The sequence below is a fragment of the Esox lucius genome, chromosome 11 (assembly GCF_011004845.1).
Source record: "Esox lucius isolate fEsoLuc1 chromosome 11, fEsoLuc1.pri, whole genome shotgun sequence".
Taxonomy (NCBI): Eukaryota; Metazoa; Chordata; class Actinopteri; order Esociformes; family Esocidae; genus Esox; species Esox lucius.
This window is the reverse complement of record NC_047579.1, coordinates 16,422,103-16,440,393: the sequence shown is the minus strand read 5'-3', so window position 1 is coordinate 16,440,393 and position 18,291 is coordinate 16,422,103. Positions and strand designations below refer to the sequence as shown.

Genomic DNA, 18,291 nt, shown 5'->3' with positions numbered 1-18,291 from the left:
CTACAATTTGCACAAGCTCACCAAAATTGGACAGTTGAAGACTGGAAAAATGTTGCCCTGGTCTGATGAGTCTCGATTTCTGTTGAGACATTAAGAAGGTAGAGTCAGAATTTGGCATAAACAGAATGAGAACATGGATCCATCATGCCTTGTTGCCACTGTGCAGGCTGCTGGTGGTGGTGTAATGGTGTGGGGGATGTTTTCTTGACACACTTTAGACCCCTTAGTGCCAATTGGGCATCGTTTAAATGCCACGGCCTACCTGAGCATTGTTTCTGACCATGTCCATCAACTGCAAGATGCTATCCTATCAATATGGGCCAACATTTCTAAAGAATGCTTTCAGCACCTTGTTGAATCAATGCCACGTAGAATTAAGGCAGTTCTGAAGGCGAAAGGGAGTCAAACACAGTATTAGTATGGTGTTCCTAATAATCCTTTAGGTGAGTGTATATACATATACAGTATCTCACAAAAGTGAGTACACCCATCACATTTTTGCTAATATTTGATTATATATTTCCATGTAACAACACTGAAGAAATGACACTTTGCTACAATGTAATGTAGTGAGTGTACACCTTGTATAAAAGTGTAAATTTGCTGTCCCCTCAAAATAACTCAACACAGCCATTCATGTCTAAATTTCCCTCCCACGGTGTCATGTGACTTGTTTTAATGTTACAAGGTCTCAGTTGTGAATGGGGAGAAGGTGTGTTAAATTTGGTGTTATCGATCTCACACTCCCTCATACTGGTCACTGGAAGTTCAACATGGCACCTCATGGCAAAGAATTCTCTGAGGATCTGAAAAAGGAATTGTTGCTCTACATAAAGATGGCCTAGGTTATAAGAAGTTTGCCAAGGCCCTGTAACTGAGCTGCAACACAGTGACCAAGACCATACAGCGGTTTAACAGGACAGATTCCACTCAGAACAGGCCTTGCCATGGTCCACCAAAGAAGTTGAGTGCACATGCTCAGCGTCGCATCCAGAGGTTGTCTTTGGGAAATAGACGTATGAGTGCTGCCAGCATTGCTGCAGAGGTTGAAGGGGTGGGGGGTCAGCCTGTCAGTGCTCAGACCATACACCGCACACTGCATCAAATTGGTCTGCATGGCTGTCATCCCAGAAGGAAGCCTCTTCTAAAGATGATGCACAAGAAAGCGCGCAAACAGTTTGCTGAAGACAAGCAGACTAAGGACATGGATTACTGGATCCATGTCCTTTGGTCTGATGAGACCAAGATACACTTATTTGGTTCAGATGGTGTCAAGCGTTTGTGGCGGCAACCAAGTGAGGAGTACAAAGACAAGTGTGTCTTGCCTACAGTCAAGCATGGTGGTGGGAGTGTCATGGTCTGGGGCTGCATGAGTGCTGTCGGCACTGGGGAGCTACAATTCATTGAGGGAACCATGTACTGTGACATACTGAAGCAGAGCATGATCCCCTCCTTTCGGAGACTGGGCCGCAGGTCAGTATTCCAACATGATAACAACCCCAAACACACCTCCATGTCGACCACTGCCTTGATAAAGAAGCTGAGGGTAAAGGTGATGGACTGGCCAAGCATGTCTCCAGACCTAAACCCTATTGAGCATCTCTGGGGCATCCTCAAATGGAAGGTGGGGGAGCAAAAGGTCTCTAACATCCACCAGCTCCGTGATGTCGTCATGGAGGAGTGGAAGAGAACTCCAGTGGCAACCTGTGAAGCTCTGGTGAACTCCATGCCTAAGAGGGTTAAGGCAGTGATGGAAAATAATGGTGGCCACACAAAATATTGAAACTTTGGGGTGTACTCACTTTTGTTGCCTGCGGTTTAGACATTAATGGCTGTGTGTTGAGTTATTTAGATGGGACAGCAAATGTACACTGTTATACAAGGTGTACACTCACTACTTTATGTTGTAGCAAAGTGTCATTTCTTATCACATGAAAAGATATAATCAAATATTAGCAAAACTGTGAGGGGTGTACTCACTTTTGTGAGATACTGTATGTTATTTAAGAGATGCTGTTATCCTGTGGGATTTACAGTAAAACACACACAATCTTGTTTTTATGTCCTTATAGCTACTGAAAAATCAGCAATCCATGTTCTTTGTTCTCTAATCCTAAATCTATTCCTAACCTTACTCAACCCTTACACTTACTCTAACCCTAAACTCAGTAACCTAACATGTATGCCTTTGCCCTAAAGCCTAACACTAAACCTGACTCCTACACCTAAAAGTATCCAAAGTACTGAAAGTATGCATCATTTTTACTCCAAATCTAACCCCTGAGCCGGAAATACAATTTTCCATAGTGTGGACCTGCCGTTAACCTTGTGGGGAACCCGATACATCAGGGGCCACATCCTAAAATATTTTAAGACTCAATGTAAATCCTAATTTACTGATTTAGGACAAACTCTTAAAACCAATGGGTGTGTCAGTCCTAACATTAGCACTCCTAAATTTTTGGCCTAAGAGTATTTTCAGTCTGGTCTCAGGATACTACTTGGACTATTTTACAAGTCAGAATGGAAAACAAACAAACAAGAGAACCATGATTCAAACTATTGACCTTCCATATCCCAGACAGGTGCGCTACCCACTGCTCCAGTGAGGAACCTATAACCAGTGGCGGCGAGTGTTGGTCTCACCACAAAAATGTTATTTTCTTTCTAATCCTAACCCAAACCATAACCCTAACCCTTAACCCCAGTGCTGTGATGTATAACCTAAACCCAAACCTGAACCCCTAAGCTGTGAAACCTAACCCTAACCCTAAATAAACAAAGCCGACTTCATGGCCATAACTTGACTACCTGGTGTAGTTGGTACTATAGATGGAACATATTATTGCACCATCAAATGATGAACGAGCATTTGTTTACAAGCCACCAGACATGGCTGACAATTAGCTGAACACATCATGACTAGTCAGTATATCATTCTTGGTTTCATGTTTAATCAGTAACACTTGGCCTACATTTTAATTTGAATATTTTTATTTCAATATGGCAACATGACACACTCCTTCTACAGTATTGCTATAATTAATTCACTGACAGAGACCCCTCACCTGTCAGACAATTACTGAGGGAAAAGTAAGTACTGTAGGCTTGTTAGTGGAACATGACATCATCCATAGCAACAGGGTCAACCCCCCCTTTCTCTTAGCTTAAGATTTCTCCCTATTTCTTAGTAAAAGTCTTAGCAGCTTTGTGAATAGGTTTTAAGAGGAATCTCTTAGCTAGAAACTTTTACTGCTGTTTAGGAGTCCTCCTAGTGGTAAGATAGTGTTTTGTGAATATGGCCCCAAGTTCATAAATCATTCAAACTAATATTCATTTAAACCCTCTGATGTCTACAGATCCACCCCTCTTTTTGCCGGACCACGTAAGCGGAGTGAATGTCTCTTACTAAGTGAGTGAGTGAGTGACTGTCCGACTGAGTTAAATTGCATACTGGTTATAGAAGCAGACCTGTAAACTATAGGTCCCGCGATCTCCTCACAGACGAAGCGAAGTATGTGTTATGAATTAGTCCGTAAAGATGAAAACTTTGCTGGCTAAATGGATCTACATTATAGTAACCCTGAAATAAAACAGTTTACGGTTATGTTGTGACTGTTTCTGGTTGATATTCGAAGTACACGTCCGTGCATTTGTTTTTGGTCAGGATAGGATTGACTACAACATACAGTAGTTACGTTATGGTAAACCTTAACTGAAACTGTATATGGTTATATTGCGACTGTTTCTGACATGGAAAAGTTCATCTTCAGTCTCGCAAGAAAATGCTAAATTATTTTGATTATTTCTAGGAAGTTAGTAGATACTAGTAAGCCTATTACTGGCTAATAAGCTGTTAAAAAGGCCAGTGGCAAAAGCCATACAGTTCATAGACGCTATGGTGGAGGTAAACTAAATAAGAAACGTTAATCAGTTTAATATAATGTTCAATGGTGTCTAGCAACTGCTGAGACATGTAATGCCGTGGTGTAGTGGTCAAAGACAGCGCCTCTTACTTGGAAGACTTCAGTTTGAATCTATTGAGAGCAATTACATTATTAATTTTATTTGTGGGAAATTAAATAGCATTGGCCGACTCGCTAGCCATTTCTCAATTCTTATAACTATTCCAGTAAGTTAGTAGATACTGGTAAAGCCTATTACTGGCTAATACACTGTTAAAACGGCTAGTGGCAAACGCCATACAGTTCGTAGACCCTCTTTGTGGTGGAGGTAAACTTAGTAAGAAACGTTTATGTCATTCACGAATGGCCAATTGGCTGTTAATAAAACGGCCAATGGAAATAGAGGATTTGTTCAGGGTAGACAAAAGAGGCTATACTGACACCTGTGAAATGTACAGCTCTGTGGTGTAGTGGTTAATGACACAGTCTTCCATGTGGGTGACCTGGGATTGAATCTCGAGGGGGCAACACATTCTATTGCGGGCCGGCTGAACTAGGCTTGCCTGGTTTCTTGTTTCAGTTTACTATCATTTCTGCTACTCCATTCCTTACACAAACACATCAACATTGTTTGAATAACAACGATGATGATTTTCTTTACTGGAAGTAACATTCTAGGTCCTTGGGCTGGCAATTTCTGTTTTAAAAGTATGCCCTTAAGTAAAGTTGACTTGACATTGGTGTAATATATAGATGCTATTCTAATGTTATTCAGAACTGTTGGTCATTTCTGACATGACCATTATCTCTTTACAGACTGTCTAGTTGTGGAATCACTGAGGAAGACTGTGCTTCTCTGGTCTCAGCTGTGAAATCAAACCCCTCTCATCTGAAAGAACTGGATCTGAGTAACAATCAGCCAGAGGATTCAGGAGTGATTAAGCTCTCTGCTTTGATGGAGGATCCACAATGTAGACTGGAGACTCTGAAGTGAGTAATAGTAGTTCATTTTTATTTTCAATATGACATGTTGATAATTAACTTTATAAATATATATATAGTTATGGCCATTCAAGGCTTCATTACCGTTCATATAACAGCAGGATATTATGCTAGCAGCGCTAACTCAGATTTTCCTTTTCAAAATAACAGCCATAATTGAAATATATAAGACAATATAGTTAACAGTTTTGTCTGTACATTTTATGTTTAATGTCTGTTCCAATGTTACTCTTGTCTGTTCTTTTTCACAGACTAGATTGTTAACTATATTGCCATATACATTTATTCTGATTCTGACACTTTTTCTATGACATCAAACTTTCAGTTCATGAAAATAACATGATATATAACTAAACAACATAATCAGGCAAATTATGCAGCTTTGCAGTCCCAAGCAGCTAGTTTGCCTATATATTAATACCTTTGAACATACCGTGTCCAAACATGACCACCAACAAAAGTCTACTACATCTGGGTTATTTAGACTATGTTTTTGGGGGATAACATGGTATGAATCCATCAGCTAGTTCTTATTTTTCGGACCATCAGTCCCACAGTCTGAGGAAGTTAGGTCTGCCTTTCCATCCAACTGTGAGTGAGAGTGAATCACTATTACATAAATTCAAGTGATAGTGTATCGACTGTGTTAAATAGTGGATGTGTCCACAGAGAAAGACATTTCTGAGCCCATATTATGACAAATGGTTTCATAATTTCTTTATTTGAAATTCTCAGGGACTTTAAATTATTTCACCTGCGTATTGGGTTACTGTGTAGCTCACTGCTGCCTGTAGGATCAGAAATGTTTTTGCTAATATGTGAGATTGTAGTGTTCAGTGTAACGAATATTACTGACAAGTCAGGTTGTTGTGGTTCAAGGCTCAGAGGACACAGTTTATTCCAAAGGTACAGGGATCAGGCAAAAATAGTAAACACTTCAAAAAGCCAAGGTAGAGAACTCGGGGTGTTCAGGTCAAGGCAAAGGTACAAGATGAAAAAAAATACAGACAAGGATTAGGTAGAGACTGGTTGGGAAAAACTATTAGCAAAAACATGGCACACAGACTAGGATGATAATGATTTCAAACAACAGGGTTAGTATGTATGGAAAACAATACCTCCTAAAGAGTGGTGAACTGAGGGAGAACTGAATCTGGGGTGGGAGTAACATTCAGGAGTGTGTGAGTGTGTGTGTGTGTGTGTGTGTGTGTGTGTGTGTGTGTGTGTGTGTGTGTGAAGGTTGTGCAGTGGTGTCTGACTGGATCTTACATTCAGAGTTTCCAAACATACTGAATGTAAGCTAATAGGCTATATAAACAATTAATCCATGTCTGAAACGGAACAGATTTTACAATACCAATCATTTCACTTTCTCAGACCTACTTTCCAGGTTTATCAATCATTCAGACTAATCTTCATTTGAACCCTCTTTTGTCCATAGATTCACCCCTCTTTTACAGTTTTTTTTTTTATCATTCATACTACTCCCCTCCTCACACACACACACTGATATCTATCATATATTTATGGGCTGACAACAATGATTCCTTTCTGCATAGGACCTTAAGTAGTTTCTTATATAAACGTTCATTCTAGTGTTGTTTATTGGCAATGTCAGTTTTGAAAGTGTGCACCAGTGTTACCATGATATAATCCATAGACACTATTCTAAAGTTATTCTAAACAGTATTATAATCTTTTTCCAGACTGTCAGGTTGTGGAATCACTGAAAAAGGTGGTGGTTCTCTGGTCTCAGCTCTGAAGTCAAACCCCTCACATCTGAAAGAGCTGGATCTGAGTAACAATGTCCTTAAGGATTCAGGAGTGAAGTTGCTCTCTGCTATGTTGGATGATCCACAATGTAGACTGGAGACTCTGAGGTGAGGAGGCTCGTAGTTTGTATTTGTCACAATAGTCCAGAACCCCAAGCTTGGTCTGTCTGGCTCATTTGGGGTGACAATGACTCCCAGTGATCTATTTGTAGATTTATGCTCAACTGGAGACAGTGGGGTCACTAATGTACTATTTGTTAGTCATATACTGCAGCCATTTTCTCCATTTACCTCCTACTGGTGTTAGTAAAGTCATGATTAACTGTCCACAGGCTGTCATTTTGTGGATTCTCAGAGGAAGGATGTGATTGGCTGGCCTCAGCTCTGATGTCAAACTGTCACCTAGGAGAGCTGGACCTGAGTAACAATGACCTGGGAAATTCAGGAGTGAAGCGTCTCTCTTTTGGATTGGGAAATCCACATTGTAAACTGGAAACACTGAGGTCTGTATTATGTTATTTTAAAGAAATATACAACTGATGTTTTCTCTTTTCACCTGCTGCTGGTTTTTATAAAATTGTGCAGATTGTCAGGCTGTCTGGTCACAGAGGAAGGCTGTGGTTCTCTGGTCTCCGCTCTGAATTCAAACCCCTCACACCTGAAAGAACTGGATCTGAGCTACAATCACCCAGGAGACTCAGGAGTCAGACTGCTCTCTGCTGGACTGGAGGATCCACACTGGAGACTGGAGAAACTCAAGTATGTCCTGTAGATGTTTTCTGAATCAGTAATGTGGTATTAAGTTGTCATGTTGTTTTGCATTATGTAATGTGTCAAATACAGACCTGTCTACCTGTACTTTTATTTAGCATGAACACAGTTTCAAAATCAAAGTAGAGTGATGTGATATCAAGCTGGGTAACTGTGAATTGGAGGAAAATGCAAATATTACTACACCATCAATGTTAATATGTTCAGACATCTGCTGGTCTGTCTTTGTTTTCACTTGTAATAACCACAACATTAACATTTCTAATCCTGAACAACTGTATCTGTGTAGCCTATTTAGAGTGACAACATCTGCTACGGTACCAGGTGGAGCATATTGACTAGCATGGAAATTGGTAGTTATTTTAGTATGGTAGTAGTTCAGTGTAGTTGTTGTTAGTTCAGTGTGGTGGTAGTTAGTTCAGTGTGGTGGTAGTTTGTTCAGTGTGGTGGTAGTTAGTTCAGTGTGGTGTTAGTTAGTTCAGTGTGGTGGTAGTTTGTTCAGTGTGGTGGTCGTTTGTTCAGTGTGGTGGTAGTTTGTTCAGTGTGGTGGTAGTTAGTTCAGTGTGGTGGTAGTTAGTTCAGTGTGGTGTTAGTTAGTTCAGTGTGGTGGTTGTTAGTTCAGTGTGGTGGTTGTTAGTTCAGTGTGGTGGTTGTTAGTTCAGTGTGGTGGTAGTTAGTTCAGTGTGGTGGTTGTTAGTTCAGTGTGGTGGTTGTTAGTTCAGTGTGGTGGTAGTTAGTTCAGTGTGGTGGTTGTTAGTTCAGTGTGGTGGTAGTTAGTTCAGTGTGGTGGTTGTTAGTTCAGTGTGGTGGTAGTTAGTTCAGTGTGGTGGTTGTTAGTTCAGTGTGGTGGTAGTTAGTTCAGTGTGGTGGTTGTTAGTTCAGTGTGGTGGTTGTTAGTTCAGTGTGGTGGTTGTTAGTTCAGTGTGGTGGTTGTTAGTTCAGTGTGGTGGTAGTTTGTTCGGTCGGGTGGTAGTTTGTTCGGTCGGGTGGTAGTTTGTTCGGTCGGGTGGTAGTTTGTTCGGTCGGGTGGTAGTTTGTTCGGTCGGGTGGTAGTTAGTTCGGTCTGGTGGTAGTTAGTTTAGTTGAGTGGTAGTTAGATCATTGTGGTATTCATTTGGTGTTGGTTATTTCAGTGTTCTTCACTGTGTGGAGGGAAACATCAAGTTTGCTGTTCAGGTAATCGAAATATTTGGAGGCCCATGTTAACAAAGTATTTTATTAATCAAATGCATCAAATAACATAGCATCATTCTGAACAATGATTCTTGTCTATTCAATAGGCATTGAGAAATATATAAAGCAAAAATAAAACAAAATACATTGCTATAGAAACTAGCAGCAATTCCAGACAATGTAGAAATGGGAATATGGACAGCATGAAAAAATCTAGAATTGTATAAACATAAGTGTTGGAGTGCCTATAATTGTTTGCCTTTCTCGTTCCAACGTTGCAATTCGATTACTGGGGAAAAAGAACTGTCATGTCCAGGTCATTCCAGAATCACCTCAGATGTTTCTCTAATCTGGTGGCAAACGATTGACTGGGTTCATTAAGGCTCTTCCCCCAGTACAAATTACTGCTAGAAAAACCAGACATTTGGAGGCACTTTAAATATCACATACTGTAGACTCAAACAAGATGGAATGCAACGTTTCCACTGGATTCAGGGGTGAAGCTGCACAGGTAAAATCAGTAGTGTGGTGCCTGGAGAAGTGGGTATTTCCTAACTTCTCAACTACAGTATCTAAAAAAATATGAAGATTCTGTTCCCTTGTTCTTACATTTCCAACTGTTATTGGTTAGTGGATGCCCACAATGGCATGTGTCCCTGGGACCAACCTAAACCCAGAACTCAGGGATGCCCACAATGACATGTGTTCCTGGGCCTACCCAGAGACCCAGAACTCAGGGATGCCTACAATGACATGTTCCTGGGCCTACCCAGAGACCCAGAACTCAGGGATACCTACAATGACATGTGTTCCTGGGCCTACCCAGAGACCCAGAACTCAGGGATGCCCACAATGACATGTTCCTGGGCCTACCCAGAGACCCAGAACTCAGGGATGCCTACAATGGCATGTTTCACTGGAACCACCCAGACCGTTCAGAGACCCAGAACTCAGGAATGTTAAGTCTGGTCACTTTGATTTACGTATGTGTGTGTCCCTATATCAGTTATCCTAAGCTCCTATAACTTGTAGGTTGTTTAACATGAACCGTACAATAAGTCACAGTTTATTTAATTTCTTTCATTTGTGTATTGAAAATCCATCACTGGTGGCCTTAATAATCACATGTTACTTTTGCACGGGTAAATCTTATTTGAGTGTGGGTGTTCATAATTGGGAATGGGCATTTACATGAATGGGGTTTCTGCAAAGTATTTACAATGTTGGTGGTTGTGGAGCAAAACATTCTGTTTTCGGACAGCTGAGTAAACTTTAACATTGATTGAACCCGCTAAAGGTGTTCAGTTGGTTATATTCCTATTTGTTTTCTATTGCCTCTTAAGTGTTTCAGTTACATTATTGATTACAAATGTGGACAGGTAACTTGTAACTGTAACAGATTACATTTAAAAAGTAACCTACCCAACCCTGCCTACCCAACAACTACCCGTTTGGGGCAGTTGATGTAGGCTCTGGTATTATATGCTGTGCAGTATATGCTCATTTACTGAATAAAATCAACTACAGGTGCTGGTCACAAAATTAGAATATCTTCAAAAAGTTGATTTATTTCAGTAATTCCATTCAAACAGTGAAACTTGTATAATGTATACATTCAAGACTGATATATTTTGAGTGTTTATTTTTTTTAATTTTGATGATTATAACTGACAACTAATAAATACCCCAAATTCAATATCTCAGAAAATTAGAGTATTGTGAAAAGGTTCAATATTGAAGACACCTGGTGCCACACTCTAATCAGCTAATTAACTCAAAACACCTGCAAAGGCCTTTAAATGGTCACTCAGTCTAGTTCTGTAGGCTACACAATCATGGGGAAGACTGCTGACTTGACAGCTGTCCAAAAGATGACCATTGACACCTTGCACAAGGAGGGCAAGACACAAAAGGTCATTGCTAAAGAGGCTGGCTGTTCACAGAGCTGTGTCCAAGCACATTAATAGAGAGGCGAAGGGAAGGAAAAGATGTGGTAGAAAAAAGTGTACAAGCAATAAGGATAACCGCACCCTGGAGATGATTGTGAAACAAAACCCATTCAAAAATGTGGGGGAGATTCACAAAGAGTGGACTGCAGCTGGAGTCAGTGCTTCAAGAACCACCACGCACAGATGTATGCAAGACATGGGTTTCAGCTGTCGCATTCCTTGTGTCAAGCCACTCTTGAACAAGACACAGCGTCAGAAGCGTCTCGCCTGGGTGAAAGACAAGAAGGACTGGACTGCTGCTGAGTGGTCCAAACTTATGTTCGCTGATGAAAGTACATTTTGCATTTCTTTTGGAAATCAAGGTCCCAGAGTCTGGAAGAAAAGAGGAGAGGCACTGAATCCACGTTGCTTGAAGTCCAGTGTACAATTTTGTTTTGGGGTGACATGGGGTGCCATGTCATCTGCTGGTGTTGGTCCACTGGGTTTCCTGAGGTCCAAGGTCAACACAGCCGTCTACCAGGAAGTTTTAGAGCACTTCATGCTTCCTGCTGCTGACCAACTTTATGGAGATGCAGATTTCATTTTCCAACAGGACTTGACACCTGCACACAGTGCCAAAGCTACCAGTACCTGGTTTAAGGACAATGGTATCCCTTTTCTTATTTGCCCAGCAAACTCGCCTGACCTTAACCCTATAGAAAATATATGGGGTATTGTGAAGAGGAAGATGAGATACGCCAGACCCAACAATGCAGAAGAGCTGAAGGCCACTATCAGAGCAACCTGGTCTCTCATAACACCTGAGCAGTGCCACAGACTGATCGACTCCATGCCACGCCGCATTGCTGCAGTACTTCAGGCAAAAGGAGCCCCAAGTCTGTATTGAGTGCTGTACATGTTCATACTTTTCATGTTAATACTTTTCAGTTGGCTAACATTTCTAAAAATCCTTTTTTGTATTGGTCTTAAGTAATATTCAAATTTTCTGAGATACTGAATTTGGGATTTTCATTTGTTGTCAGTTATAATCATCACAATTAAAAGAAATAAACACTCGATATAGATCAGTCTGTGTGGAATGAATGTATACATTATACACGTTTCACTTTTTGAATGGAATTACTGAAATAAATCAACTTTTTGATGATATTCTAATTTTATGACCAGCACCTGTATGTGTAGATTACTAGTGATTTTGTCATGATTGATAGTTTTCTGAAATATAGGTTTCATTCTAGCTAGTGACTTTCAAGGTCCTTTTGATGCTGTAATGTGTGACCGGTGGACAGACTGACACTCAGTCTCCTCATGGACGTGAATCCCCCCCAGAAAACATTGGCCATAATTCAACGTACAACAACACTGATTACAGATTGTTTTGAAAACCTCAAATCGGCCCTAATTAATATTCCAGGCCAATCAATCGGTCAACTTCTAGTTTCTGTGGTGTGTGATGGGAGGAGGGGTTGTGTGTGTGATGGGAGGAGGGGTTGTGTGTGGTGTGTGTGTGTGTGTGTGTGTTTGTGGTGTGTGATGGGAGGAGGGGTTGTGTGTGGTGTGTGATGGGAGGAGGGGTTGTGTGTGATGGGAGGAGGGGTTGTGTGTGGTGTGTGTGTGTGTGTGTGTTTGTGGTGTGTGATGGGAGGAGGGGTTGTGTGTGGTGTGTGATGGGAGGAGGGGTTGTGTGTGATGTGTGTGATGGGAGGAGGGGTTGTGTGCTTGTGTGTATTGGGGGTTACAGAAAGGGGTGGCAGAAAGGGGCTGGGTTGTGTTGGGTGTATGTTGGGGGTGTACACAATTTTTAAAACATTTTTAAAAAGTTTGCTCAGTGGCTTATCTGGTCTGGTTGTGTAAGGGGTCTGGTGTGTGAGGTATGTATGAGTGGTGTGTATTGAGGGAGGGGGGTGTCTAGTAAGCGTGTATGTGTGTGTGTTTTGGGGGGAGGGGGTTCTGTGGTATATGCACGGGTATGTGTGTTTGTGTGTGTTTAAGATTGCAATTACAATTTTTAAATACTTGGGTTCAAAATATCTCAACCCTGGAGTAATATATTATGTAGGAGCCATTCTTTATCAATCTCTTTTGATTAATAGTGTATTATAATGCTTCTTAAGTTGTGCCCTCTACAGGTCAAAAGGCGTTAAATAGGAATGTGACAGGATTGGAGGCGTGGCTGACTGGGAGCACACAGCTTTTTGACCTTGTTACAAACTGTTGCATAAACCACTGCTCCTTTTCTTTGTGTTCTTTAGTTTAAAATATTCAGTCTGCCTTATAATTTATTTACCAGATAAAGGATATGTTGTAATAATAAAGGACCATATCATTTTCAACTTTACTCTTATACTTTTTGGTTTATTGAAACAAACAAGCGTCAAATAATCCCCCAATCAACACCAAGGTGACAAAGGACAAACTCAAGACAAAATAGTCACTACATTAGTTAAAAAGCTTGCTTCTGGATCTGGTAAAGCCTTTTGGATTATTTGGCTTGGATACCTGAAGCCACAGGAACAATCCGCAAGGTGTCAAAGGACAAACTCAAGACAAAATAGTCACTACATATTCTGTTCTATCAAGTATGTTTAACCTGGCTAGTATAAAGTAGATGTGTTTTCTAGCAGTGTCATTTTCCAGGTGGTCTATATTCCTGATTCTGTGGCTGACTCTTCTGTGTTGTTGCGTACAATTAGGTGATACAATACTTACAAACCTGCAACAAAGACTTTTAGTTTTCTGTGAATAACAACGAATCTTGACTGGTGTGGTACATGTATGATGGGGGAGGGGTATTGTGTGTGTTGAAGTTATGTAAGGTGTGTGTGTGTAAGACAGGTTGTGTATCACTGAATGACAGTCTGCTCCTCTGCTTCTTCCACAGTGTGGATCATGGTGGAGAGTGGAGGTTGAAATCAGGACTGAAGAAATGTAAGTGATTTATTATACAGAACACAAATACAGCTGGTCTGTGTGTCTGTGTTTGTGTGTGTTTGCATGTCTGCATGTCTCAGTTTGTGCATGTTTTTTTTCATTCTGTGTGTGTGAGTTTTATCTGAGTGTCTTAACCATTTCACGTGTGAGTTTCAAATATCCCTCAACGGTCCCCTAGCGTGAGTTTTTTGCGTGTGATTTCAGTACTCACTAAGAGTTCCAGAATGTGACTATGACGTCACAATACATTTCATCCACAGCTTCCCAAAAGCACCACACTGCTTACTAGTTATGCATCTAATTTCTGATTTCAATTATATTAGAAAACCACCATGGATGGTTATGCATCTAATTTCTGATTTCAATTATATTAGAAAACCTCTACCGGTGATAACTGTTAAAAATGTATATTGAATAATTATTGACCAATTTTAAAAATACTTGTCATGGTACGGTGAGCAGCAGCACCACCGTTCCATACACCTTCAGTTCCAACCATCACATGAATGCATCCCGGACTTGTGGTGTCACATGTCTTCCATTATCGTTCACACCAGGGGCCTGTTGCACAAAACCAGGATAAGGGATTAAGCCAGGATATCCAAGTTATCCTGGATTCATTTAGCTTTGACTTGGTTGCACAAAAGCAGGCTGAATTAAACCCAGCCAAGTAACCATGGAGATTTATTCTTTGCAGCTAGCCTGCTCCAGAGCTGCCTGCACCTGGTTCCTTGTTCCCGCAACACACCGCATCATTGCTATACTGTCCTTTTTCTAAAGATCATGGCTCAAAAGATACTGACTTCACTTGTTGTATAAATTCAACTCATAGTTTTCCCAGGATGGCAAATCTGTCCAAAAGACTGGCAAATGTAAATGAACATCAGGTCTCCTAGTTACTCACCTTTCTTTATCTTTGGTTGATAAAAAAGCATAGCGGCGCCCACAAACTGTTAACGTAACTTCTAGAAAGTTTTTACACAATGATTTTGACCAGTTGTCAGCTCTTCCAGGAAATAGTAAGATGCACTACAGTAGTCTCTAATATAATTCTTTTTTTGTGTATCTTATTTATTTTAGAAAAATATAACTGCTTAGTGTTAGCTGCCTGTTGGTATGTAAGTAACCCTTCTTGTCCCGATTTGAATGCTTGCTACCTGGTTAATATGATATGAAGTGTGGTCTTCAAACAAATAAAATGAGGAAATAAAGTTATTAACACTGTTTGAGCTAAATGTGAGTAAATAAAAGCATGGTCTGACCAGTGATTGTTATGTCACTCGTACCTAGACGTTCTAATGGTGCTTTCTAAACAATACGTTCTAATGGTGCGTTCTAAACAATAGGTTCTAATGGTGGGTTCTAAACAATACGTTCTAATGGTGCGTTCTAAACAATACGTTCTAAACGGTGCGTTCTAAACAATACGTTCTAATGGTGCATTCTAAACAATACGTTCTAATGGTGCATTCTAAACAATACGTTCTAATGGTGCATTCTAAACAATACATTCTAATGGTGCGTTTTAAACAATATGTTCTGATGGATCATTCTAAACAATACGTTCTAATGGTGCATTCTAAACAATACGTTCTATTGGTGCGTTTTAAACAATACGTTCTAATCACACCGCATCAAAGGGTTGATATCCAGAACATAACATATGGATTTGTGTGTATAATATGAATGATGATGTGTAATATTGTGTCTTGGTCTCATCCATCAGATGTCTGTGATCTCACACTGGACCCAAACACAGTTATCAGAAACCTCGCACTGTCTGAGGAGAACAGAAAGATGACAAGGGGAGAAGGAGACCAGCTGTATCCTGATCACCCAGACAGATTTGACTCCTGGCCACAGGTGTTGTGTAGAGAGGGTCTGTCTGGACGCTGTTACTGGGAGGTAGAGTGGAGTGGGGGAGGGGCTGAGATAGGAGTGACATATAAAGGAATCAACAGGAAAGGTGGTTTTGACTGTTGTCTTGGAGAAAATGACAAGTCCTGGAGTCTGTTCTGTTATGATGTCAGTTACCCTGCCAGACACAATAAGAAGACAACTAACATACCTGTCACCTCCTCAGACTCCCACAGAGTAGGAGTGTATCTGGACTGGCCAGCCGGCATTCTGTCCTTCTACAGGGTCTCCTCTGACACACTGACCCACCTGTACACATTCAACTCCACATTCACTGAGCCCCTCTATCCAGGGTTCAGGGTTTATTATGACTCCTCAGTGTCTCTGTGTCAGATGGTCCCTGTGTCAAACACAACATGATGTTTCACTCTAATCATGGTCATGTTCAGTAGGACACAACAAAGTAAAACACTGACAGTAACTCTAGTAGTGAGTAAACATGACTAGAGACATTAACAGAATGAATCACCACACTGGTCTGTAAAACCTTCTCATTTAGAAATCATTCATCTGGTTGTTATTGTTTATCATTGATGTTTGTAAACATTCCTGTCCGTAGAATGTTTATTTATTTCATTGTTGACAAACATTCCTGCTTCTGTAATTGTATTACCATGTCCCAGATGTGACAGAATAAATAAAGGTGTTTTATAACAAATTATTCAAGATTGTGTTAAAAATACAACTTGTGTGTGTGTGGGTGTGTGCGTGTGTGTGTGTGTGGGGGGGGGGGGGGGGTAGAAAGCATTAAATAGTTTACTAAACACCAAAGCCTCTCTTCCTTGTCCTTCATCTCTTCATCTTTCCCCTCCTCTCCTGTCTTCCTCTCATCCTCTCTTTTCTCTTACATTCCACCTCTCCTATCTTCCTGTTCTCCTTAATCATTTCTCTTCCTGTTCTTCATCTATTCCTCTCCTCTTCCTCACCTCCACTCTCTACCTCTCTCTTCTTTTCTTTCTCACCCGCGAAATCTATTGTCTCCTCTTTCCTCCTCATCCTCTCTGTCTCTCCTATCTTCCTCTTGCTCTCCCACTCTCTTATTGTTTTCCTCTCTGGAGCTCCCCTTTCTTCCTTTCTTCAACTCCCCCTCTCCTCCTTTCTTCTCTGCCTCTCTTCTCTCTGCTCTTCTATCTTTGTCTCTCCCTCTCCTCTCCTCATCTGTACTTCTCACCCTCACCTCCTCTCTTCCTGTCCTCCATGCGTCCTTTCATCCTCTTCCTATTCTCCTCACTTCCTATCCTTCTCTCCCCCTCTGTTTTTCTCCCCCTCTTCTCCTCTCCCAATGTCCACCTCCTCTCTAGCTCTCTTCTAATTCTTGCTTCCTCTTGCTCTCCCTCTCTCTTTCGTTCTTTCTCTCCTTTTCTCCTTTTTTCAACTCATTTCCTCTCTTCCTACCATCTGCTTTTATCTCCTTCTCTCCCCATCTCCTGATCATCTCCACTCTTCCTCTCCCCATCTCCTCCTCATCTCCACTCTTCCTCTCCCCATCTCCTCCTCATCTCCACTCTTCCTCTCCCCATCTCCTCCTCATCTCCACTCTTCCTCTCCCCATCTCCTCCTCATCTCCACTCTTCCTCTCCCCATCTCCTCCTCATCTCCACTTTTCTGAAGGTTTCTTTTGGCAAACAGGTGATGTAGTGGATTTTATCCTGATTTGGAGATGTTTCTTCGGACAGTATCGGTTGGGATGCACTGTAAACCTGAATGGTCAAAATAATAAATTGCATTAAGTACTGAAAAAATAAAATATGTTCAATAATTGTACTAACTGGAATTAGACCCTGACTTCACCTTGCAATATGAAGACCCAGACTTTGATGGAAAACGTACTTCTCTAGTGGCCATTGAGGAGTTACCACAAAAAGATGTTGTGCATGTCTTACTTGGAGAAGATAGCAGTTCAGCTCCAACTACCAAATTACTTTCAGATGTGTCATCTCAAGAGCGGCTCAGCAGGTGTCCACCTGTCCACTTTTCCAGTTCCAACATTCTCATTTGATGTTGAGCTGAAGCTGGCTTTAAAAGGAATAGAAGACAGCTTAAACTGACCAGAGACCAGAAGCAGGACATTTTGGAGAATCTTGCATCTACTATATATGGCTTCAAGGTTTACCCAGGTGACCGAGAGATAGCAAGTGCAGCTGAGGCTCTTGTGACCAAACATCCCTGTCTTGAAGAAGCAGGATGTTTTTTAGCCTGATATGTCCTGGACATACATGTGCCATTCTGTGTTGTTTCATGTACCTACCATCATTTTCCTCTATCATTTTCCTTTTGGTTCTATACTGGGCCTCGTTTGATGCCCTTGTTTAGACAGAAGTATCAACGACTGGATTGGTAGTTCATGATTTAGAAGTTTAAGCTTGTTTTTACATAATAATGAGATGTATTGTAATGTACATCAGCAGCGTTGATTCTGGGTATCCACCTGCTAATTATTAGAATCAGGTGTGCATTGTGAGGGTTGGAGCAAACGCCTACAGGAGACCCATAGTGATAGTGTTAATGAGATAACATGGGGTATGGAGTGGGAGGGGCAGTGTCCCACAGGAGACCTATATTGATAGTGTTAATGAGATAACATGTTGTATGGAGTGGGAGGGGCAGTGTCCTACAGGAGACCCATAGTGATAGTGTTAATGAGATAACATGGGGTATGGAGTGGGAGGGGCAGTGTCCCACAGGAGACCTATAGTGATAGTGTTAATGAGATAACATGTTGTATGGAGTGGGAGGGGCAGTGTCCTACAGGAGACCCATAGTGATAGTGTTAATGAGATAACATGTGGTATGGAGTGGGAGGTTCAGTGTCCTACAGGAGACCCATAGTGATCGTGTTAATGAGATAACATGGGGTATGGAGTGGGAGGG

At 41.1% G+C, this 18,291-nt stretch overlaps 1 protein-coding gene across 1 annotated transcript in view; it reads right to left on the bottom strand.

Moving 5' to 3' along the window:
• LOC105006816 (protein NLRC3-like) overlaps positions 1 to 18,291 on the bottom strand; it is a 925,414-nt gene that overhangs the window by 350,454 nt on the left and 556,669 nt on the right. The gene's annotated exons all lie outside the window — the stretch shown is intronic.